Source organism: Lissotriton vulgaris, chromosome 6 (genome assembly GCF_964263255.1).
Source record: "Lissotriton vulgaris chromosome 6, aLisVul1.2, whole genome shotgun sequence".
Lineage (NCBI taxonomy): Eukaryota > Metazoa > Chordata > Amphibia > Caudata > Salamandridae > Lissotriton > Lissotriton vulgaris.
Window position 1 is genome coordinate 1388486692 of NC_141694.1, and position 25298 is coordinate 1388511989.

Sequence of the window (25298 nt, forward strand, 5' to 3'; positions counted from 1 at the left end):
ACCAGGCGCACTGACGTCAGTTTCGCGGATCCGGAGTGAGTTCCCTTTACCTGTTTTTAGGCCTCTTTTAACGCCTTTGCATTGGGAACAGTGTGCAATGCCTTTGGGTTCCAGGATGTGTGCTTCTTGTATGCGTCAGATGTCGGCGACGGACCCTCACCCTATTTGTATGTGGTGTTTGGGCGAACACCATGATTCTACGGACTGCGACGCTTGTCAGCATCTCAAGCCGAAGTCCCGGTGGGAGCCCCGGATGAAATTGCTTTTGGCCCGCTTGTCCAGATCGGTCTCGTCACCGCGTCCATCCCCTACCTCGGAAAGGTCCAGAAGCCGCCGATTCTAGCTGCGGCATCGTCCTTCAACGAGGCCCCACGGACGTCGCTCACCTGCCGGTAAATCTTACAGCTTGTCACCGAGGCCCCGTCCTCGTTCTGCAGAAAGCGCAGGTTTCTCTCGGGACGTGCGCCCTCGCCCGTCGCCACCCTATCTGCCGTTTTCTTGCATTGGAGCGACAAGGGCCCAAATGAAGGCCTACGCTACGGCTCTGCAGGCTTCTTTGGGCCCCCCTCCTCTTCTTGAGACGTCCGCGGATCCCTCTCCATGCGCGAGGCCTACCGTGGACTCGCCAGCGGATTCGTCCCCGGCATTGACGCGTTCGGCTTCAGGTTTTGGAGGTGTGGTGTTGTCTGGGTGCGGCCCTACGGGGTTCCCCTCTTCGACACAAGGCGTCCCTGCCTCGCCGCAAAAGCCAGCGGGGTTCCCTGTGGTGTCGCAGGAGGTCTCTGGGACTCACGGCTCGTCCCCGAGTCCCCCTCTGTCCTCTGGGCAGGTGGCTGTCTTACCGGAGGCCGAGCCGACACCTTTCCTGTGTTGACGGCTGTCCTCCCCGGCCCTGGCGGCGCAGCGGGTGAAGGCCGGGACACGTGGTGCCCCCCGACTCCCTCTCGGTCCTCTGCGCAGGCGATGCCTCGTCGGTGGTCAAGCCGGCGCCGTTCATTGGCCGCTTTGGCTCCGACCCCGCCCCTTTCTCCTTTGAGGCACGTGGTGGTGGAGGTCAACTCGCCACCCCTGGTGGACACTTCGCCACTTGAGCACACACCGGTGCCCTTGGCGGGCTCCCCGGCGCCGTCCCGGCGCCGGATCGTCGACTTTTCTCCGGATGTCCCTTCCTCTCCGGAGGGTTGTCATCTCCTTGTCTCCTCTTCACCGGAGACTGGGTGCCGCATCATTGCCTTTTCCCTGGCGGCTTCCAGGCGGGTTCTATGCCGTCTCCGCGTCCACAGCCCACGGACCCGCTCTCCCACACCTTGCAGTTGATTGCCCCGCAGGCTAATCCTCCTTCTCCGGAGGCCCCTCAGGCCCTTCACTCGTCAATGGGTCCTTCATCCTACAGGGGCTGACCGTTTCTTCCTCCAGCAGGGCACCAGGATGGGTGGCTTAGTGTAGTAATCACACCGATCCAAGAGTGTGGTTCAGAAGTATTTATTCTGAAATGGTATCCCCAGCACAGCAGTTCAGTTCACAACGCTGCCCAACAGTAAATGACTCCCACATCGAATATCTGGAACAGGACACTACATTCTGTGTGGACATTCCAACTCACATACTAGTCATTGTACAATGTAACTTTACTACTATTTACCTTCACTAATACTACACATCTCCCCCCTCATGGAACATTAAACATTTGTACAAAATTTGTCCAAATTAGATTATGCATTGATTTGAGGAATTTAAATAGGAATATTTGGGTTGACAGGCAACCACTCCCCAATATTTCAGAAATTTTATCAGCTATGTCAGGAGGTAAACATTTTTCAGTTGTCGATTTGACACTTAGTTTGCAGCCTTCGTCCACGGAAGAGTTGCTCTCTCCCCCACGTCGCCCTACGAAGGCGAGTGTAGCCTTTGTCCGGGCCATATCCATGTCCACCGCCATTCTGCAAAGGGAAATCCGGTCGCTTCACTCCCAACGGACCACTTGTTGGAGGTTCTCCACCAGAGCTCTGTTGGAGGGGAGCCACTTTTTCCATTTGAAGCTACGCTCCACAACTCTTCTCGGGGCCTGGGGGTGTCCTACACGGGGATCCGGTGCCTCAGCAGCTCCTCCACCGCCACGTCCTGCCCCGCATGATCCAGTCTGCCTTTTTTCCCCACCCATCTGCCCAGGGCCCTGTTCTGCAGACTGCTTTTCCTTCCTTGCCTTCAGTGTTGCTCCCTCCGTCATGGGAGGCCCAGTGGTTGGACTCCTGGGGGCGTAACATTTTCGCTTCCACTAGTACTGCTCTGCGCGCGCTCAACCCACTTTGTGTGTTGACCAGGGCTACCTCTGACCTTATGGGATTCTGCGGCGTCCCTTCTGTCTCGCACCTCACACGAAGGTGTCCGCGCTGATCTGCGGCACCATGTGCTGGATGGTCGGAAGTTAGCTGCATTTATTCTCCGTTCGGCCTTGGATGTCTCTGATTCTCTCACCCGCGCTATGGCGAATTCTGTGGCCCTCCGCCGCCATGCTTGGTTGCGGGATAGCGTCTTTCCCGAGAATATTCGGAAGCGTCTTGTTGACCTGCCCTTTGATGGGATTATTTTACTTAACACCAACGCGGACTCCGCTATTCAGCGACTCCTTGCGGGGCTTCGTCCTCCTCCCCCTCTGTAGGCTTCGGCTTATCTGTCCTCCGGTGTCTTATGGGAGGCGTTTATCCCACCTTTCTCTTTGGGCCTAGTGTTTCGGTTGGCCCCTATATGTGCTGTGTGTGGCTGGGAATCCCTTCAGAGTCCTTAAGTTGGCCCCTCTGTACTTTTGGCTGCTGGTACAGCCCTTCAGCTTTTGCTGTGTGTGTTTTTTGGCTGTTAGTGAAGCCGTATAGGTCCTCAGGTTGGATCATCTGTGTATTATTTTCTGGCTGATTGGTAAGTCGTCTGTGGTGATACCCACATGACTTTTATGTTCTTGACCTCTGCTGCAAGTTTCCCTAAGAGGTGTCACCCTGTTTTGTTTTGGGTCGTGTCATACCCTAGGTGGGGTACTTGTTGGCTATTGGGGTACTTGTTGGCTATTGTATAGCTCTGTCCTAAGCTGGGCGGTTGTGGATACCTTCTCGGGTTCCTCGTGTTTCCTGACGTCACTGTATACAGTCTTTTTTCTTCCGCCTTAGCGCAGCTTGCGCTGCTACAGGTTCTGGCCTGCTCAGTATCCAATGGTGTTTCTATCCTTCTTCTACATGGCTTGCCTATTGTACGTTTTGCCATTTGTTCCTGCGGGATATCTGCTTCTGTGCATCTTGTCTTCCCTCTTCAGCCTCTGGATCGTCAGACCGACTTTTGTCATGCTGTCTACGGCGTTGTGTCTTGGTGTTTCCACCTTATTATCCGACGTTTCGGCCTGGTCCTCTACCTTGTGTTCCAGGGGGGCTAGGATATGCCTGGTGTTCTCATGTGTTCTGGTTGACGGCTTTAGGCCTGTACTACATATTTCTCGCTCTCCTCTTTCTCCTTTTGACCGGTACCACATCTCTTCGTAGGCCAGGTTGTGCCACTGGGACGGTCCTTCTCTGGGCTTGTTCTGGGGTTCCCTTGCCTCTGTCTTAGTCTTGCGCTCCGCTTGTTCTGAGCACACTACTCATAGTATATACCAGCTGCCTGCTGTGCACGCGTGGTCGTTATGGTCCACCTCCGTGGGCCTCGGCATGTACCCTTGTGTTCTATCCCTTGCTCTGCTGGAGCTTTGCGTGGCTGTGTCTTCCTTCTCACGTATGTGCTTCTCAGCTGTGACGTCGTTCCTGACTTGTCCACTGCCTCGGGGCTGATACTGTTCAGCTATCCCCTTCGCTGTGTGTGTTCTCCTGAGGTGGGCTCTGCCTCCGTTTCCACCTCTTCTCCTTGGTTTTTGCAGGTGGTTCTTTTCTTCCTGTGGTACTCTCTTCGAGCCGTCTGTCCCTCCAGGTTCTCTGGCGGATGCCTTTTGCCCCTTGGGTCGGCTTGAGGTATCCTGACCTTCCCTTCTCCTTATTTACTTCTGCTTGGTGGGGGCTGGGAATTTCTTCCTATCCTCTTGGCACATCCCCTGCTGGGGCCCTGTGTCCTGCCAAGCTGGTGAGGCTCTCTCGCAGACCCTCCTCCCCTCTGGGTATGGCTAGGGTATCTATTCTATGTTAAGGAATCTGCGGCTAGTAGTCTCTATGAGATGTACAAGTTACTTACCTCCGATAACGATGTATCTGGTAGAGATGATTCTAGCTGCAGATTCCTTCACGGCCCGCCATTCCTCCCGTTCTGCGACTACCTTCAGCTTGATCTTCTGCACCCACCTCCCTCCAGGTGGCTTTGTCTTCTGCGAGTGTCCTCTTCACTTCCTCCCTGGCAGGATGCCACGTTCTGTTTATTTGTGCCACCCCTTCCTTTCTGGTACTTGGACAGTAGGTTCATATGTACCTCTGGTGCCCCTCCCACCCCCCGGCGCGCAGGGATGCTGTCGCAAAAAAAATTCTCGATCCAGTCTCACGCATGGGAATAATTCTACGTTAAGGAATCTGCTGCTAAAATCGTCTCTACCTGATACATCGTTACCGGAGGTAAGTAACTTGTACAACTAGACCAAAACGATAAATATCCAATCAGTAGAACCGGAGTTATGAATTTTTAGAGAATAAACTGCAGTATGGCACTTAAAAGCATAATGCGCCAACCACAGCTATCTGTTTGCGCTGGACCGTGTGAAAGTCAAAAGTTCAAGCCAATCGCAATAGAGCGTGGGACGGAAACAGGGTCAGATTAGTCCAGCTGAAGGTTTACCTTCTCAAGTTTTGTGCCAAGAGTCCTGTTGATGTGGGAGAAGGTTGCTGGGAGTAAGGAGAGCATTGCTGGCGGTGATCGGCGAGAAGCAGGCTGGGCATCGAGGACAGGTGAGCTGGTTCTCCGCATTGGAGATCGATGATTGCTGGGTGAAACAATGGGCTGGCGGCGTCTTGTGCTGATTTTCAGAGCAAAGGGCACGGTTACGGAGAGAATGGGCTTATTCGCAGTCGCAAAGAGCCCAAAAGCTTGACTTGAAGAGCTCCAGAGCCACACCAAGTGTCCAGGACCTGAGACACACATCTTGGAGGTCAGGAACTCGCTGAAGAAGGGTACAGGAGCTGTGGGAACACCTGTTAAGTCCCTGAGGCTCAGATCAGGAGGCCAGCAGACTAGCCCTTAGAGTTACTCTGGGGTCCTGGGTTCAAGATGGAGTTGCAGGTCAGTCCCTCTTTCTCAGGCAAGAGGGCAGCAGGCAACAGATCAGCACAGCACAGCCGTTGCTGTAGAGAACTCCAGCATAGTGGCAGTCCTTGTAGCAGCACAGCAGCCCTTCTTCGTGGCAGAGTACCCACAGGTCCAGAAGTGTACTGATGTGGTGGTGTCTGAGGTCCATCTTTTATATCCTGGTGCCCCAGTTCTGGAAGGTAGAGAAGCTTCTAGACAGTGACGTTGAAGTGCAAGAAATTCCCTGCCTCCAAGCTGGCTGAAATGGCAATGCAGGGTTGTTAGGTTCTTTGTGTAGGGGCAACACATAGCCAATTCAGGTGTAAGTGAGTGTTGGACCTGCGCAGGCAAGCCCAGCATAAAGGGGGAGGTAGCTTGACTCGAGTGGCTAGGCAGGTGAAGGCTATAGTGTTAAGCCAGCTTGGACCCGATAATAACCCCCTGTACACCACACAAAAAGAAGGACACCACACCACTGTTATGGAAAAATACGATTCATTTATATAAAAGTTCTCTGGATTTGTAGCAAATTCACTTAGGGTTTCACAGTTACATTTCTGGTAAGCATTGGTTCAATGGAATACTGGTTTCTCATAAATAAATAAATAAATAGTTGGACTCTAAGGAATAAATACACTGGATAAATAGTAGATATGAATACAGTAGAATAAATATCAAGTTAGCAATGACTGGAATAAATAGAATAAATAATATCAAAGATCAGAATAAATACCACAATAAATATCAGCAATGTTTAGCACAATAATGACTAGCCTAAATATCACTTTAGTTATCACCAATGACTGGTATCGCTGCCACCAATTAATCACTTCTAATACAGTCACTTTTCCAGTGTGGAGAAAGGAGAGATTACTCTTACAGTTAGTTGGACAGCCCGACAGGCTTTCAGGCTTCTTGGGATACAGAACTACTTTTGGGACTCTTTTGTAACCGCTCGATGCACACGCGTGTATCTAGAAAGCAAGGAAATACTTTTAGCAGTTCATTCCCACTCGGCTGCCACCGGGAGAGGACCTATACTTGGCGCTGGGGGTCAATATTCGCCTACAGGGCTGGTTCACCCTCAGAACCCTGGCGGCACCAGTTCAGAGTCTTAAGACGACGAACGGGCTGCCGGGGAGGTCGCAAAACTCCTCAGTTCAGTCACAGTAATGCCGCTGTTTAGCTCTCACACACCGCAGTCTTTTAGCAGAACACACGGCCCACCTCACATCAGTTGTAGCGGACGATGCAGTCAAGCACAGTACTTCTCTAGCCAGCAACGGGGCTCGCAGGGGCTCCACAGACCTCCCTCCGACTTCCTTCTTCGGGGTGGTTCCCGCCCACAGCTTCAGCTCCCGGGTCAACAAGGAGGGGCTGACTCGCTAGTCCCGCCCAATGCAGGCTGGCCTTCCCCGCCCCGGCGCACCACCTCACCTTCGGTCCACGCAGGAGGCGCTCTTCGCAGATGGGGCTCGGAGACGTCCGAGCTCCTCGCGGTAGGCGCTATTCACGAAGGGGGCACTTCAGGGGAGATCACGATCGCGGCGACATCACCCTCGCCTAGCGACTCGCTTCCACAGCCGCTTCAGCCACCGGAGGGGGGGGGAGAGGCACTCGAACTTGGCCACAGTCTTTTGGGGAATTCAAGGCGGTCGCTGGGCAGGCGCTACAGGCGCTAGGTCACCGCCCACGCTGTTGACTGGAACGCCAGTCACATCCAACGCCAGCAACCTTAGCTGCACTATTGCCTTTGTCACCAGCTGCCTTAGGGGTCAACAGGGCAGGTGTCAATCTGGTGTCAGTCTAGAACTCCTTCTTTGTCGAGGTCAAATCAGGAATCAGGAATCATCTTCTAAAATGGCCGCCAGGGACTGGACCTTATATAGCCAGTGCCCTGGGGTGCTAGCACGAGCCAGGAGGTTCTAGAACCTTCTCTGGGTAGGCCCATGACATGGCACTTTTGAGGTACTTTCTGGTCCTTCAGAGCCACCATCCTGGGGTTCTGGAGCAGCCATTTTGTGTTCCTGAGGAAACTAAAGGGATTCCTGTCAGGAATGCGCGCCAAGCAAAAGGGCGCCAAAACCTCAAAAAGGCCAGCGTTCATGTAGGCTCCAATGGGAGTCACTCACATGAGGGAATTATGTGTCCACCATTTTAAGTTTGAACACACACACAGGTTGTCAACCTCAGTTTCCAGGCTCACAGGTTTCGCCAGGTGCCTTGTACATAGGTGCCAGAAACCTCGTGAGTAGCTGAGTGTCAAGGAACATCTAACCCCATGAGACAATCACACAAAAAGTCCTGGTAGACAAAAATAAAAAGCGACAAATTTTTGGAGGTACAGGGGAACAAAATAAATCATAGTGGTGAGGGGACTCTCAGAAGCAGACGGGTCCAACACGCGTCCCCCCCAGCTGAAAGTGGGGAGAGCTACCCAACCCCTTGGGAGTTCTCAACACTAAGGCGGAAATACCTAGAGAGACCGTCTGCATTGGCGTGGTCAACTCCGGGTCGGTGTTCCACCCGAAAGTCCATTCCCTGTAGGGAGATAGACCACCTCAACAGTTTGGGGTTTTCCCCCTTCATTTGCATGAGCCAACGAAGGGGTCGGTGGTCTGTCTGAACCAGGAAGTGCGAGCCAAACAAGTATGGTCGCAGCTTCTTCAGTGCCCAGACCACCGCAAAGGCTTCCCGCTCAATGGTACTCCATTTCTGTTCCCGGGGAAGCAGTCTTCGTGACAGAAAGACCACGGGTTGATCCAGACCCTCTTCATTGAGTTGCGATAACACCGCCCCAATGCCAATGTCGGATGCATCTGTCTGGACAATGAACTCTCTCGTGAAATCTGGAGCCTTCAGGACTGGAGCTTTACACAATGCTTGTTTCAGAGTGTCGAAGGCTCGCTGGCAAGCCTCCGTCCAAATGACTCTCCTGGGTTGCTTCTTGGACGTGAGTTCTGTAAGGGGTGCCACGATAGTGCCATACCCTTTCACGAACCGTCTGTAGTAACCTGTGAGGCCCAGGAAGGCTCGGACCTCAGTCTGGGTCTTGGGGGGTTTCCAGGCCATGATTGCCTCAATCTTTGCCTGAAGGGGTTGCACCGCTCCCCTGCCCACCAAGTGACCTAAGTACACCACCGACCCCTGCCCAATCTGACATTTGCTGGCCTTGATCGTTAAGCCAGCCCGTTCCAGGGCCTGGAGAACAGTTTGCAAATGCTGCAAGTGATCCTCCCAACTGTTACTGAAGACAGCGATGTCATCTAAGTAAGCAGTTGAGAAGGACTCCATTCCGGTGAGGATCATGTTCACCAGTCGCTGGAATGTTGCAGGAGCGTTCTTGAGCCCAAAGGGCATCATACAGAACTGGTAGTGTCCATCAGGTGTGGAGAAGGCTGACCTTTCCTTGGCTCCATCAGTCATGGGAATCTGCCAATACCCTGCGGTGAGGTCAAGGGTACTGAGATATTGGGCAGCTCCCAACCGGTCAATCAGTTCATCCGCCCTAGGGATCGGATGAGCATCGGTCTTTGTGACCGAATTGAGGCCTCGGTAGTCCACGCAGAATCGCAATTCGGGCGTGGTGCCAGGTGGCGCAGGTTTGGGAACCAAAACCACCGGGCTAGACCAAGGGCTACTTGAGGGTTCGATGACTCCTAGCTCCAGCATCTTGGCTACCTCGCTTCGGATGCTGGCCTTCACCTTGTCAGACAGCCGGTAAGACTTGGACTTCACAGGTGGGCTGTCTCCTGTGTCCACATCATGGGTACACAGGTGGGTCTTACCCGGGACAAGGGAGAACAGAGGAGCGAATGACCCCAAGACCTGGCGACATTCCTCCTGCTGCTCAGGAGTCAAAGATGGTGAGAGTTTCACTCCCTCCACTGACCCATCCTTCTCTTGAGACGCAAATAGGTCGGGGAGAGGCTCAGCGTCCTCTTCCTCCGATCCATCAGTCACCATGATTAACGTGACTTCGGGCCTCTCGTAGTGGGGTTTGAGGCGGTTGGCATGTAACACCCGATGCGGATGCCGAGGGGTTTTCACGTCCACCAAATAGGTGGCCTTGCCCATCCTTTCCAACACCTCAAAGGGGCCTGTCCACCGATCCTGGAGGGCACTCAGCTCTCCAGGTTCCATCACCCACACCTTCTGGCCAGGCTCCAACTCCACCGGGTGAGCATTGTGGTCATACCACGCTTTCATCACAGACTGGCTGGCTTCCAAGTTGTCAGAAGCCTGCTTCCACAACTTAGCCATTTGGCTTCGGAAGGCCAGCATGTAGCTCACCACATCCTGGGGGACTTTCCGGGGAGACTTTTCCCAGGAGTCTCGCACCAGGCTGAGAGGTCCACGTACAGGGTGCCCGTACAGAAGCTCGAAGGGGCTGAAACCCACTCCCTTCTGTGGCACTTCCCTGTAGGAAAAGAGCAAACAGGGTAGGAGGACGTCCCATTTCCTCCGCAGGCTTTCGGGTAGACTTCTGATCATACCCTTCAACGTCTTGTTGAATCTCTCCACGAGGCCATTGGCCTGTGGGTGATAAGGAGTGGTGAACCGGTAGGTCACTCCACACTCCTTCCACATTGCCCGCATGTATGCTGACATAAAGTTGGTCCCCCTGTCAGACACAACTTCTTTGGGGAAACCCACTCGGGTAAAGATCCCCATCAGGGCCTTCGCCACCACCGGTGCAGTGATGGTTCTCAGAGGTATGGCCTCTGGATACCTTGTGGCATGATCCACCAGTACCAGGATAAACCTGTGACCGGATGATGTCGGTGGATCAAGGGGCCCAGCAATGTCGATGCCCACCCTTTCAAAGGGGGTGCCAACGACGGGAAGTGGTTCCAGAGGAGCCTTTAGCTTCATCCCTGTTTTCCCACTGGCTTGGCATGACACACACGTCCGACAGTATGTGTCGGACGCCACCCTCATTCGAGGCCAATAAAAGTGGGGGACAAGCCGGGCAAAGGTCTTGTCCTGACCCAAGTGTCCTGCCAATGGAATCTCATGAGCCAACTCTAGCAAGAAGGCTCGGTAACACTGTGGGACTACCAGGGCCCGTGACAATCCGTGCACTGGCGCCCTGGGTTCACTGTAGAGGAGACCATCCTCCCAGTAAACACGATAGTTCCCAGACTGGTTACCTGCTGCCTGGGCTTCAGCCTGTTGCCTCAGACCCTCGAGGGTGGGACATTCCCTCTGTCCCTTGCTCAGTTCCTCCCTGGACGGTCCTCCTTCCACTCGCCACTCGGCGGGGATAGGCAGGTCCTCCAACGGAACCATGTCCTCCTCCGCGGACTCCGGGTCCACCTCCTCCGGTGGCCTATCCGTCTCACGGGGCACGGACACCGAGGCAGGCTCCTCCTGTCCTCGAGATGCTCCCTCTTCGGCAGCTGGGTGGGCCATTGTTCCAGGCTCCAACCCACGCGACTTCTCCTTCTGAGCAGCCGCCGACCTGGTACTCACACAGGCCCATTCAGGTGTACCCAGCATCTCAGAATGAGTCCGGTATTCCACCTCCTTCCAAGCATTGTGCTCCATATCATTGCCCAGCAAACAATCGACTGGCACGGCGGGGCTTACGGCAACTCGAAGTGAACCTGCAACCCCTCCCCACTCAAAGGGAACCTCGGCCACAGGATAGTGGCTCGTTCGGCCGTCAGCCATCGCGGCCGGATGAAGTACGCCTGGAATCACCTGCTCTGAGGATACCAGATGACTCCTAACTATAGTCACACTGGCTCCTGTATCTCTCAGAGCCTCCCCTCTATGGCCATTGATGGTGACCCATTGCCCATACTTGGCAGTATTCGCGGGCACCTGGATCTTTGGAACCATCGCCCGATCACCCAGGGACACTAAGGTGACTCCCGCCCACTCCCTTCCCTTACTCAAGGACATCTCCTCCCCAAGCGCTACACTAGCGACTCCCGGGGCCTTTCCTCCAGTGGGAGGGGGTGGTCTTTTTGGGCATTTCACGTCTCCCTTATAATGTCCAATACCACCGCACTCAAAGCAATGGACAACCCTTGGCTGCTGACTCTGGCCAGGATTAGGGTTCTTCTGCGGGTTAGCCTTAGGGTTGGAGAAGGTGTTTTTCCCCTTAAAGCTACTTTGGGGGCCTTTGGAGAACTCCTGCTTCTTGTTATCTCCCCCCTCTTTCCTCTGGGGAGCGCCCTGTCCGGACTTCTGAGTTTCTCCTCCCGTCCCCCTCGTGGACACTCTGGTACTTACCCAGACGTCCGCCTCCTCAGCAAGCTTACGGGGGCAAGTAAGTTTGCTGTCTACCAGGTGTTGCCTCAGCTCGGGAAGACATTTCTCGAGTAGATGTTCCTTGAGTATCAAGTCATACAACCCGTGATAGTCCTCCACCTCACTACCTTGGACCCACCCTTCCAGGGCTTTCTTGGCATAATCCAGGAAGTCAACCCAATTTTGTGAGCTCAGCTTGTGGCTGCCCCTGAACCTTTGCCGGTATTTCTCGGGGGTCAACCCAAACTTCCTGATGAGCGCCACCTTCATGGCGGGGTAATTTACCTGTTCCTCCCGGTCGAGAGCCAATAAGGCATCCCTCCCTGTCGGAGGCATGTACCGGTACAATCCACCACCCCAATGCTTCTCATGGATCCCATGGGCTCTTAAGGAGACCTCATAGGCTGTCAGCCATTTAGCAATGTCGTCTCCAGCAGTGTAGCTGGCGACCACGTCCTTAGGTAAATGAGGTCTGGGCTCCCTGGCAAATTCCTGAGACTCGACACCCCCTGGAGTGTTGTTACGGGACTTGAGGTCGAGTTCCTTTAGCCTGAACTCGTGTTCCATCCTCCTCTCTTCCAGCTCCATCCTAGCCAACTCTAACCTCAGATGTCTTTCTTCCCTCCTGTCGGCCAACTCGGTTTCAGACAACCCTCTAGAGGATACGCTGCTGCCCTCCCGTGAAGTTACCTTGGGGCTGATTGACATTTCACCCACCCCCGGGGGACCTGCAGTCACTACCTCAACAACAGTATCTCTGTCAAATTCCTCCTCCTCCACCGTTCCCTCCGTGTGTGCCTCCACCCAGGCTCGCAGACTAGTACGGAGCTCCTCTCTTTTGGCCCCTCGCCTGACGAACACACCCCTTTCCTGACAGAAATCCTTGAGTTGCGCCACAGTATAGGTCTCCAACTCTGACATATTGAATTCCATCTCGTCAGCGAAAAGTGTGGACCACTACCACGAAGTAGGTTGTAAGGTAAGGACAACTGAGGGTCACTTCCACCCACCACCAGACAAGAATTTGGAAAAAACAAAACGATAATTTAGAGGGCCGCTGGGAGAAAACTCCAGGTGTGTACCTGTGGGGCACACTGAATTATTATGGGGTTCACAACAAGCACGGCTCGCTATCCCACCGCTGAGCCACCAATTTTATGTTGGACCTGCGCAGGCAAGCCCAGCATAAAGGGGGAGGTAGCTTGACTCGAGTGGCTAGGCAGGTGAAGGCTATAGTGTTAAGCCAGCTTGGACCCGATAATAACCCCCTGTACACCACACAAAAAGAAGGACACCACACCACTGTTATGGAAAAATACGATTCATTTATATAAAAGTTCTCTGGATTTGTAGCAAATTCACTTAGGGTTTCACAGTTACATTTCTGGTAAGCATTGGTTCAATGGAATACTGGTTTCTCATAAATAAATAAATAAATAGTTGGACTCTAAGGAATAAATACACTGGATAAATAGTAGATATGAATACAGTAGAATAAATATCAAGTTAGCAATGACTGGAATAAATAGAATAAATAATATCAAAGATCAGAATAAATACCACAATAAATATCAGCAATGTTTAGCACAATAATGACTAGCCTAAATATCACTTTAGTTATCACCAATGACTGGTATCGCTGCCACCAATTAATCACTTCTAATACAGTCACTTTTCCAGTGTGGAGAAAGGAGAGATTACTCTTACAGTTAGTTGGACAGCCCGACAGGCTTTCAGGCTTCTTGGGATACAGAACTACTTTTGGGACTCTTTTGTAACCGCTCGATGCACACGCGTGTATCTAGAAAGCAAGGAAATACTTTTAGCAGTTCATTCCCACTCGGCTGCCACCGGGAGAGGACCTATACTTGGCGCTGGGGGTCAATATTCGCCTACAGGGCTGGTTCACCCTCAGAACCCTGGCGGCACCAGTTCAGAGTCTTAAGACGACGAACGGGCTGCCGGGGAGGTCGCAAAACTCCTCAGTTCAGTCACAGTAATGCCGCTGTTTAGCTCTCACACACCGCAGTCTTTTAGCAGAACACACGGCCCACCTCACATCAGTTGTAGCGGACGATGCAGTCAAGCACAGTACTTCTCTAGCCAGCAACGGGGCTCGCAGGGGCTCCACAGACCTCCCTCCGACTTCCTTCTTCGGGGTGGTTCCCGCCCACAGCTTCAGCTCCCGGGTCAACAAGGAGGGGCTGACTCGCTAGTCCCGCCCAATGCAGGCTGGCCTTCCCCGCCCCGGCGCACCACCTCACCTTCGGTCCACGCAGGAGGCGCTCTTCGCAGATGGGGCTCGGAGACGTCCGAGCTCCTCGCGGTAGGCGCTATTCACGAAGGGGGCACTTCAGGGGAGATCACGATCGCGGCGACATCACCCTCGCCTAGCGACTCGCTTCCACAGCCGCTTCAGCCACCGGAGGGGGGGGGAGAGGCACTCGAACTTGGCCACAGTCTTTTGGGGAATTCAAGGCGGTCGCTGGGCAGGCGCTACAGGCGCTAGGTCACCGCCCACGCTGTTGACTGGAACGCCAGTCACATCCAACGCCAGCAACCTTAGCTGCACTATTGCCTTTGTCACCAGCTGCCTTAGGGGTCAACAGGGCAGGTGTCAATCTGGTGTCAGTCTAGAACTCCTTCTTTGTCGAGGTCAAATCAGGAATCAGGAATCATCTTCTAAAATGGCCGCCAGGGACTGGACCTTATATAGCCAGTGCCCTGGGGTGCTAGCACGAGCCAGGAGGTTCTAGAACCTTCTCTGGGTAGGCCCATGACATGGCACTTTTGAGGTACTTTCTGGTCCTTCAGAGCCACCATCCTGGGGTTCTGGAGCAGCCATTTTGTGTTCCTGAGGAAACTAAAGGGATTCCTGTCAGGAATGCGCGCCAAGCAAAAGGGCGCCAAAACCTCAAAAAGGCCAGCGTTCATGTAGGCTCCAATGGGAGTCACTCACATGAGGGAATTATGTGTCCACCATTTTAAGTTTGAACACACACACAGGTTGTCAACCTCAGTTTCCAGGCTCACAGGTTTCGCCAGGTGCCTTGTACATAGGTGCCAGAAACCTCGTGAGTAGCTGAGTGTCAAGGAACATCTAACCCCATGAGACAATCACACAAAAAGTCCTGGTAGACAAAAATAAAAAGCGACAAATTTTTGGAGGTACAGGGGAACAAAATAAATCATAGTGGTGAGGGGACTCTCAGAAGCAGACGGGTCCAACAGTGAGTCTCTACCCTTCCATCTGCCAGTGATGGACAATCCAGTCACATCTACGCTCCCATGGTGTGTTGCTGTCTAGGAGGTATACACAATCCCAACTGCCAACAACACTCATTCGTGATCTGAGACAGGCTGCAGGCACCAAATGTCTAAGGCAGGGGTCCCCAAACCGGTCCTGGAGGGCCGGATCCATGCCAGATTTTTGGGATATCCCCATTGAGATACATGTAGTAATTTCAAAACTCTGGCATGGATCCGGCCCTCCAGGACCGGTTTGGGGACCCCTGGTCTAAGGCATGAAAATGCCAACTTTCTAAAAGTGTAATTTTCATAACTGCAGTTTAAAATCAGACTTCACCATAAGTTAGGGGTTTAGATTGTGATTCCAGAGATACCAACCTTAATCCAGTCATCTTTTCCCATTTGGACATTACACTTATAAAACGTTATGAGGCAACTCCAATGTTATCCTATAGGAGAGATTTTCCTTGCAGTAGTAAAAAACGAATTGAAGGTTTTTCACTACCAGGACATGTAAAACTTAAAAGTACATGCCCAACTTTTTAAATACACTGTATCCCGCCCTCTGGACTGTCCAGGGCCTACTCTAGGGGTGAGTTATATGTATTTTGTCAGGTCAAAATAGCAGTTTAAAACTGCACAAACAGGCTCTGCAATAGTTGGCCTGAGGCATGTCTAAATGAGTACCTCAGTGGGTGGCACAATCAGTGCTGCACACCCACTGATAGCCCTGGGTGTATGTAGTACCACTTTACTAGAGACTTATAAGTAAATTAAATATGCTAATTGAGGAGAAGCCAATATTACCATGTTTTAAGGAGTGAGCACATGCACTTTAGCACTGATTAGCAGTGGTAAAGTGTGCAGAGTCCTAATGTCAGCAGAAAATAGAGAAGGAAGTTTTGGGAAGAGCTCAGAGGTTCACATGCATTTAAGAACTATCTGACATAGATTGAGATGCATTGAATATGCCTAATTCCGTTTTTACACAACAAGGGGTTGCCTTGTGCACACCTTTCTTGTACAGTGTTCTGTTCTCATTTTTAAACCATGTTTGTCCTTAAGCGTGCAGCCTCGGTCACGTGGCCTGCCTGGTTGCCTCGTGTAAAACATTACAACAAAAACAAAAGAAGCATTCCACTTCATCCGGACGCACAGCAAACTATGTGAAGAATTTCCACAATGTATTCCACAATTTATCAAAATTCCTTAATCTTTATTCCATTGATTCCAAACAGTTTGTCCATGTTTTTCTCTATATTTTTTCACTTTTAACTCCTGCCACTTGTGAGGCGGTATCTGTATACTGAAACTTCTTTTGAATCGGATATGCCCATCCAGGCCTTTTTCCGAGACATGCTGTATACAACAATCATCAATAATAGTGGATATCATAGACCCAATGCATTTCAGGCTGTAGGTAGCCTTTCTTCAGGGGTTCTCAAAAACAATAAAATATTCACTTTAGTATATTTGAACACATTAATACAATGCAAGTTAGTATGTAATACCTGCATTTCAAAACTAAATGCCTCTATGTGATGTTAGTACTTCAAACTGACGTTTTCCCTCTAAGCGCGCTATTTTGCGCAAAAGCACATTGTGTACTGAAACACCTTCCCCCATGATATTCATCCTCCCTTTCTCCCACTTTTTGTAGTTCTCTCCTAACCCAACTCTAAATGCTGTCTAGTAATCCAATACCTTCGCTATAATGGAGTCCTCCGTACCTTAATCGAACTGCCTCATTTACTTCCTCCTAGGCGTCTCTGCTTCTCACACGCGCCATTACCGAGTCCTTTCATACTAATCCTCCCTTCCTCTAAGTACGTGGCTGACTCCTCCGATCTGCTCTCGCCCAATTCCTAAACGATCTACCTAAATCATCTGCTAGCCTGCAAATCCCATCCTCCACTTAGAAAAGACTCATTCAAACCCTTTCTTTCCCACAGCCATTGCAATCATCTAATGTGTCCCGCCCACCCTTTGCTGTTATCTGCTACGTCAGTTTCACGAAATATTTATGAACATTTTCCTAGTAATACTTTGTAACATGCAGTCCACATAATGCGTTTAAGAGCGCTTATTCGGCGTAAATCCATTGCCATTTACAATGACATTGTAAACATCTCCGTTGTTTTAAATGATTGAATGTTCTTGCCGTGACACATGTGGCTCTTTCCATTTCATCTCTCTTTTTCTGGGTAAACTTAATCCGTGGGTGCAACATGGCTTCAAGGCAGTCAATACTAAGTACACAACAAGGGGTTGCCTTGTGCACAGCTTTCTTGTACAGTGTTCTGTTCTCATTTTTAAACCATGTTTGTCCTTAAGCCTGCAGCCTCGGTCACGTGGCCTGCCTGGTTGCCTCGTGTAAAACATTACAACAAAAACAAAAGAAGCATTCCACTTCACCCGGACGCACAGCAAACAACGTGAAGAATTTCCACAATGTATTCCACAATTTACCGCCTCACATGTGGCAGGAGTTAAAAGTGAAAAAATATAGAGAAAAACATGGACAAACTGTTTGGAATCAAGGGAATAAAGATTAAGGAATTTTGATAAATTGTGGAATACATTGTGGAAATTCTTCACGTAGTTTGCTGTGCGTCCGGATGAAGTGGAATGCTTCTTTTGTTTTTGTTGTAATTCAGTTTTTAGACAGAGCAAGGATGATAATTTGGATGCAAACAGCCTCTTCCCTCCTTATTTCAGAAATGCTGGTCCCTGCCTGAATTTTCAGAATTCTAGTCAGCCGGATACATCTGCAAGTGGGAGGGGGGGAATAAAGGGGGAGGGGGGGGGGGCGCACCAGAGCATTTTCCAGTCCAGTTCAAAACTTTTTGGCATGACCGCCATGGAGTGGACCTGATGCTGTGGATACAGGAGGAAAAGATGCTCCAGTTATGGTGCAGTAGATGGGGGTTCCTTTATGATTTCTCAGTAAACCGGTCATGTGGCGTGACTTTGGCCACAGAATTTGGGGTCCCTCCAAGTCCTCTGTGAGACCCTCGAAGGCTAGCTGCTGCTGGGCTACCGGTCTCCGTACACCGCAGTTGGGGTGAAATCCTTAGTGCATGCTAGTGTCCCTCTTGGGTGATCAATCTGGACTCTTGACAACACTCCCGGGTATAGCGGACTCTGGTGCAACTTTTGGCCTTCTAGGATTTGTCTCATTGAGTGCCCAGCGGCAGTCAGCGACGATTCTTTCACAGTGGGTACCAACTCACCGGTTTTGGCTTCTTCAGCTGTAATGTCCATGGTGGTGTTCCAGGGGGCCAGCCTACTGACCCTTGGAGTCACTGTTTCATTCTGGGGCTAGGAAGTGACTTTTCTCCGAGCTAGGAGCCACAGGCAGAGTCCTAACTGCTTGCCCAAAAGTACAGCATATGCAGTTCAACAGACGATGAAGCCTCTTTTTGTGCAGTCCAGGGAAAGCAAGGCAGTCCATCCTTGGTCCTTGTTCCAGTTCCAATGTGATCTGAGGGTCAGGGTGCCCGGGGTGCTGCCTTATTAATCCCAGGAAAGTACCTCGTGGGGGCCACATAGTCTCTAGCCAAAGGGCTACCAGATCCCCTCCTCTTCTGGTGATGATTTTCTAGCAATGTGTGGAACTTAACAATCCCAGAGTGCACTATTCTGCCCACTCCCAAGATGTTGGCACTCTTCCTCGGCTGTGATGAGCTTAGTAGCCCACCCTGGAGGTGTGGCCACATGTGGGCTACACTCCCACAGGAAAGTCGGTTTGGGCACTGGTCTTCCCTCTCTGTCCCAGTCTTGAGCTTGTCTGCCTAAACAAAGGGCCGCTCCTCAGGAGTGTTATCGCCATTTGCCCACCAAAGGTGGCTTTGCCCTTGAAACTTGCCTTTTGGGCTTACACCCGAGTGGCTTCCTGCGAGGGCTAGGTGAAACCTCTCTCGGCAGTGTGCTTGTTTTGTTTTTGAGCTTGGGAGTCATTCACACGACTCCCCAAGCGGGCAGAATGCTGTCTGTGGGCCAGTGCCCACAGGAGGCTACAAGACCAGCCGGGTCACAGAGTGGCAATATTTTCCTGAGCCACAGGCACAGTCCTCACTCTGCTAGCCCAAAAGTACTAGGGACTTATAAGTAAGTCAGCACTTGCCACTTGGGAACTGCCTTTTCGACGTACACTTTGTAATGGGTAAGAACGCAGACACTGAGGTCTGACCTCATTGAACTCTCAGAGTCGAACACCCAGCTGTCAGTAGGCCAAATTCGAGTAAAAAGTGGGGTGAAACCTGCAAAAACCTGTTTCCTTACATACTTGAGGCAGTGGAGGCACTTGAATTGCACATGCTTAGCTAAAATCCAGCAACCTTATTGGTATCCGACAGCCAGTCAACAAAGCATTATTAGCACCTGTGCTGGTTACCTAGGAGAAATCCTTTTCAAGCCCAGCAGTTGGCAAACCTGCACCAGTTCTCTTCAATGCATCCCTCTGAGGGAGGTTTAAGCTTCTTCGTTTAAATAAATAAATAAAAAAAATAAAAAAGGATGACATTCACCAATTCAGAAAACTATTTCCTTATATGATCTGTAAGGCAAATCACAGCATGATTTGCCATGTCCCACAAGACATGATATACTGTCCAAGGAGGAACAAGCCGTTAGCCATGCTTAGAGCCAGACTGCCCTAAAAGAAGACTTTACACACCATGAAGTGAAGACATGTGGACTCCAGTGGTACTGTAGGAAAAGAGTACATGTGGACTCCAGTGGTACTGTAGGAAAAGAGTACTCTTTTCCTACAGTACCACTGGAGTCCACATGTCTTGACTTCATGGTGTGTAAAGTCTTCTTTTAGGGCAGTCTGGCTCTAAGCATGGCTAACGGCTTGTTCCTCCTTGGACAGTATATCATGTCTTGTGGGACATGGCAAATCATGATGTGATTTGCCTTACAGATCATATAAGGAAATAGTTTTCTGAATTGGTGAATGTCATCCTTTTTTATTTTTTTTATGTTTTTATTGGTTTTCAAAATGAAAACGAAAACAACAAAACATAACTGTCTGTAGGGTTTAAGTATGATATATTAGCTACCAGAGGGTTTGCGAAGTCAAAAAAATCAATTGGAAACATCAGGATAAACTTTGTGTGTCGCCCTTTATACCTTCTGTCCTGCTAGTGAGCCAGGGCCCAACCTCCCTTCACATCAGTCCTCTGTAGTCCCGCCTTGTGGATCGTACTTTTTAACATTGTTTGGGCAACCCCTTTTTTGGTACATCTTGTTTTCTGACAATATGCACCAGTCCATATTGTTATTCCATTCTTTCATCGCAGGTTTGTCCCGCCCCCTCTTCCGAGCTGTCTTCCTTTTGCTATTCCCAATTCAAGGGACAGCAATCGATTGCTGTATCTGGGTAGGGGTTCATTCCCCCAGATGTTCAACAAACAGCATTTAGCTGTATCTGGTATGAGCCATCCTGTCATAGCCCTTGTTATCTTCCTGAGTTCATTGCAATATGTTTGTATCTTGGGGCAGCTCCACACTACGTGGAGGAAGGTACCCACCTCCCTGCACCCACTCACACAGATGTCCGTGGGGCACCTGCCCATGGCACAGAGGTTAGTACGGGAATAGTGGGAGCGATGCAGTATGCGCAATTGGAGCAGCCGAAACCCTGTCTTAATAGCAATTTCTTTGAATGGTCCGATGGCTACCTCCCACTCCCCCTCTTCAAAGTCTCCCTCCTCCAATTCCCATTTAGCCTCAAGCTGTTTCAGGGGCGTTGTTGACAAGCTTCTGTATATATGTGAGATCGCTCCTTTATGCAATGGCTCTGATAGTATGTGGTCCTCTAATGGGGAGGAGTCTTCAAGCACCGTACCCATCAGGATTTGCGCCACCTGTGTATACCTGAACTGGATACATTTATAATTCTCTGACTGCGCCTGTTGATTCTGGTCTTGCATTTTGCCCAGCGTAAGTAGTGCATCCCCCTTTCATACGTCTCCTAATTTGGATATTCTAATAAGATCCCACATCGAATAACCCTGGTGCTTCCCCAAATCAGCATAATGCTCACCCAAAGGGGCGTGATTTCGCTCAGTGTCCCCTCCACCCCAGATGAGCGGTTGTCTCCCCCCAAATATGTACCACTGATTTTGCATTTACCAGTAGCCGCTGTGAGGTCTTCGCCTTGTACAAAGCCATCTCTTATCCCTTCCACACCCAGGCCAGTCTCTCCAGCCTCATCGCCGCGTCGTCCCAAGCAGCAAATGCCTAGTCATTAATTACTGCTAGTTTTGTGTCCCAATAATAAATTCTGTCAGTCTGGTCGATCTATACCTCAGTCGTATATTTCACATGTTAATTTCTGGAGAGCTATTTACCGATGGGTCATTGTTCCAGAGAAGAAGTCTTAGCGATGCCTCTGTCCTGAATAACTACTCCCTGGGGACCAAGTAAATGGTATTTTGGAGGCCATAGATCATCCCCGGTAGTGTTGTCATTTTGAACATTTACGCTTTGCCTACCAGGGAGAGCACAATGGATTGTCAATGATGGACATCGGCTGTAAACCGTTCTAGTATAGGGTTCAGGTTTTTCCGCTTAAAAAAGCTGGGGATCTTTTGTTACCTATATCCCCAAGTATTTAACCTCCTCCTTGACCATCAGCATGGATACACTCACTCTCAGACAGAGTGTGGGACCGTTGACCAAATGCATGAGAGTCTTGTTGCAATTAATTGTGGATCCCAAGTATTTCCTGAAGATTTGGAGGCCTTATCTGGTCCCTCTGTGTAGGGTGAAAATGCATGTGATACCACCCTGTTCGCCCTGACCCAGGCTTTTGTTCCTGGTAGAGAAGACTGATCCACCCCATGAAGTTGGGACTGAATCCCAACCTTTCCAACCCAGCAAACATGTGAGCCCATTCATTCAAGTGTATCAAAGGCCATGGAGAAGTCTATTACCAAGACCATCATGGACACTCTGTCATCTGCTGTTCCTGCCATCACCCCAAAAAGGTGACTGAGGTTGAGCCTGGCTCCCCTGTTTGACATAAAGCTGGATGTATCAAGGATGTGATCACCTGTCTGAGTCTATTAGTCAGTAATTTGGCAAGAATTTTAATCTCTGTGGTTCAGGAGCCATATCGGTTGGTAAGGGCTACAATGGTCAGGGAGCTTCCCTTCCTTATGGATTACCACTGTAATGGGTTGTTGTTGATGCACCGGAAGTTGGTCTGTGGATTTGGCCTCTAGCCAATATATTAGCTGGCGATCCCCTTTTCCACCCACGCTAATACTTTCCCAGTCTGATTCACTATGTCTTGCGGTCTCCTCTGGTACATTATATAAGATGTCCTTGCGCTCTCTTCTGCTAGGTCCCTATATTCCCTTTGCTTCAGTCTAAGGGTATGGGTGTAAGCCTCGGTTTTGCTACTGGGGGCTATCTTGTTGAAGCCTGCAATTTCTTCCTCTACTGGTCTAGTTTTCCCCTTGCCTCCTTTTTCTTCCTGGCAATGAGGGAGTGTGCATGGCCTCTAATCACTGTTGTATAGGCTTCCCGCAATGTCACCTCCTAGTGGGCTGGCGCTCTCATTTATTTCGAAATATGCTTCTATCATTTGTCCCAGTGTGAATGACAGTCTTGATGCCGCTAAGCAAATTCTTAAATGTGACCTGGCCACGGCTAACAGGATGACTCATTCTATAGCTGTGGTGGTTACCTTTTCCAGGCTTGGCTGTACACTTTTCGCTGGCTTGTTGACGTATATCAAGACTGCCTTAATGTGTATGCCCTTTGACAGTGAGAAGGCAGACTATTCTCTGGAGTGCTTAAAACCAGTTACTCTATTACATGCTCGCTGGGGCTAGTCTCCCCAGCCAATAAGTTATTTCTACAATATGGACACTTTTGCAACAGATTCAACCTTCCCAGCTGAATTAGACCCTGCAGCAGTTCTTTCATTTTCTCGGGAGGTAAGAGGGCTCTAAGGGATGTCGGCAGTAGCTCCAGTCTCACCCTTTTTCTGCTACTCCAAAACAACTTTAATTTGTTTTTCCTGCGCCATCCGCTTCTGCTTAGGGAAGGGGTCTTCATTTCCTGGCTTGTTTGTTGTTCATCGTTAGGGACCAGTGTGTGTTTCAAATGGCTTGAACAATGCTCTTGCCTTTTTCTATTTACTCCTCTGGGCTGCTTAATTTCTACAAAGAAGTGCACTAATGATGTTTCCCCAATCTTTTATGTCGAGGTCCTCACTTAGGGCTAGATTCATCAAAATGCCGTTTTGCGAGTCCTTAATAGCGATTATTAAGGAACCGCTATTAAGGACTTGCAAAACGGGATTCATGTAGGAATCGCAAAATAAATTGCGATTCCTACACATTCCTTATTTGCGATTAGCAATTTGCTAATCGCAAATAAGGATGCGATTTCAAGGGTGCTAGGGGTGTCCACAGGACACCCTGTAGCACCCCTGAAATGTAAATTTAGACTCATGTTGCGCACGCACATGTCCAAAGGACATGTGTGTGTAACATACAACTGAGAAAAATGCACAAAAGTGCATTTTTCTCAGTTTTCGCTATTTACCACGAAGTCTGACTTCGCGGTAAATAGCGGCAAAAAATAGCGAATTCGCAATTTTTTATTGGGTCATGAATAGCATTTAAGGAATCTCAAATTGAGATTCCTTAAATGTGATCGCAATTTGAAAAATCGAAATTTTTTGCGATTTCTCAAATTGAGAGTACATGACCCAATGATGAATTTCAAATGCCATTTTTGCGAGTGCAAACGGCCGAATTCTGCGATTCGCACCGTTTGCGCCCGCAAAAATGCTTCATGAATCTAGCTGTTAGTTCCACTGAAGGGCCACAGAAAAGGTGTCCTTTGAGGAGAGGGGCAGAGAATTATATCCCCTTTGCTTCCTGGACCCCAAGAAGATCCCTTGAATTTCTTAGTTTGCTTGGACAAATCAACAATGTTGTCCCAGAGACAAGTGCTTGTGACTGTGAAAGCACAAGCCTGGATGGTGTTGCCTCATCTCCAGGACAGCTGCCTCTATTTGCAGAGCCTAACCGCTCAGAGGTTTATATGTCCTTCACTGTGGGATTACAACACTTCCAAGTCATGGTACTATCTTTTAATCTATGGTCACTCCACAAGCCCTCACCAAAGTGCTGGCTGAGTTGGCAGCCTTCCCCAGGAACGGAGGAACCCACTGTTTTACATACTTGGTTACTTTTGTTCCTGAAGGAGCGGTCCCAAGTGCTGATCATGAATCGTTTGCCCTACTTCATCATTTGCCCTACTTCATCATTTGCCCTTCTTCATTATCTGGACTTCACCATCAGCCAGCACAAGTCTGACCTAACCCCAATGGAGACAATAGCCTTCAGTGGAGCAAGTATAACTTTTTATGTGCTAGACCATCAGATGAAATACTGTGTATACTAAATGTACAAGTTTTATAAATGATCACTACATAAATATATATTTTTGGGTGATTTGTTCTGCACAGCATTGCCAGTGACGTTATCAATTTTGTCCTTTACATCATTAATATTGAATCGACTATTCAGGTCTCTTGATTATGCTGTATACCACTTGTAATTATGTTGTTCATTTTACTTATTGCTATTAATGTACCAATTTGTACAAATATTGATCAAATGGAAACATTGTTCAATCTGAAACATATGGAACAAGTATAACTTTTTGTGTGCTAGACCATCAGATGAAATACTGTGTATACTAAATGTACACGTTTTATAAATGATCACTACATAAATATATATTTTTGATGAAAGATAAAAAAGAGATTAACAATAAAAATTATATTTTTCCAACAGCTTTCTTGATACATTGTCTTATTAGAACTGTTAACACATAGAACTTTTCATTATATTCTACACTGAACCCAGTGTTTTTGTCTGTTTTCTAACCAAACTAACCCCAATGGAGACAATAGCCTTCAGTGGAGCAATCCTGGACAGAGCCTACATGAGGGCTTTTCCTCCACTACAGACAATTACAGATAATCTTGATATTCTACTGTTACGGTGGAGATGCAATCTCAGATTTGCTGTTTGTTCTATTGGGCTAGATAGTTTTGTGCGGCCTGTTGTTACTGCATGTCCGTTGGTAAAAATTTTCTTTCAGTGGTGGTTCAAGAGGCAGTGACTTCGACATCAGCTGAGTATCTCTGATCTCATAGAGATCTTCCTCATCTCTGTACTTCCAGGCTTTGATTGATGATGTGCCCCTCTCACCGGATGGTGGTTCTCTCCTCCTGTTCTCCACAGTTGCAGACCACCCTTATTCCAGAGTTTTCCACATTGGGTTTGACACACAGCTTCGGGAGATGATTGCACAAGGAAGAGGATGTTGTTCAGGTTCTTTTGTACAATAGTACCGCCATTTATTATGTGGGTTCTCTGACCGAGAGAAATGGGTTCTGGGACCTTGTGCTGGAAGGCTTTGTGTTAGTTGTGGTAGGTTCTGTAACTAAGCATTTACCTGTAGCAGCTTATACAGGAGACGCTCTCAATGTGAAAGCAATTGCATTG

At 49.6% G+C, this 25298-nt stretch overlaps 1 protein-coding gene across 2 annotated transcripts in view; it reads left to right on the forward strand.

Annotated features, from left to right (window-relative positions):
* Positions 1-25298, forward strand: part of PNPT1 (polyribonucleotide nucleotidyltransferase 1) — a 524718-nt gene that overhangs the window by 36950 nt on the left and 462470 nt on the right. The gene's annotated exons all lie outside the window — the stretch shown is intronic.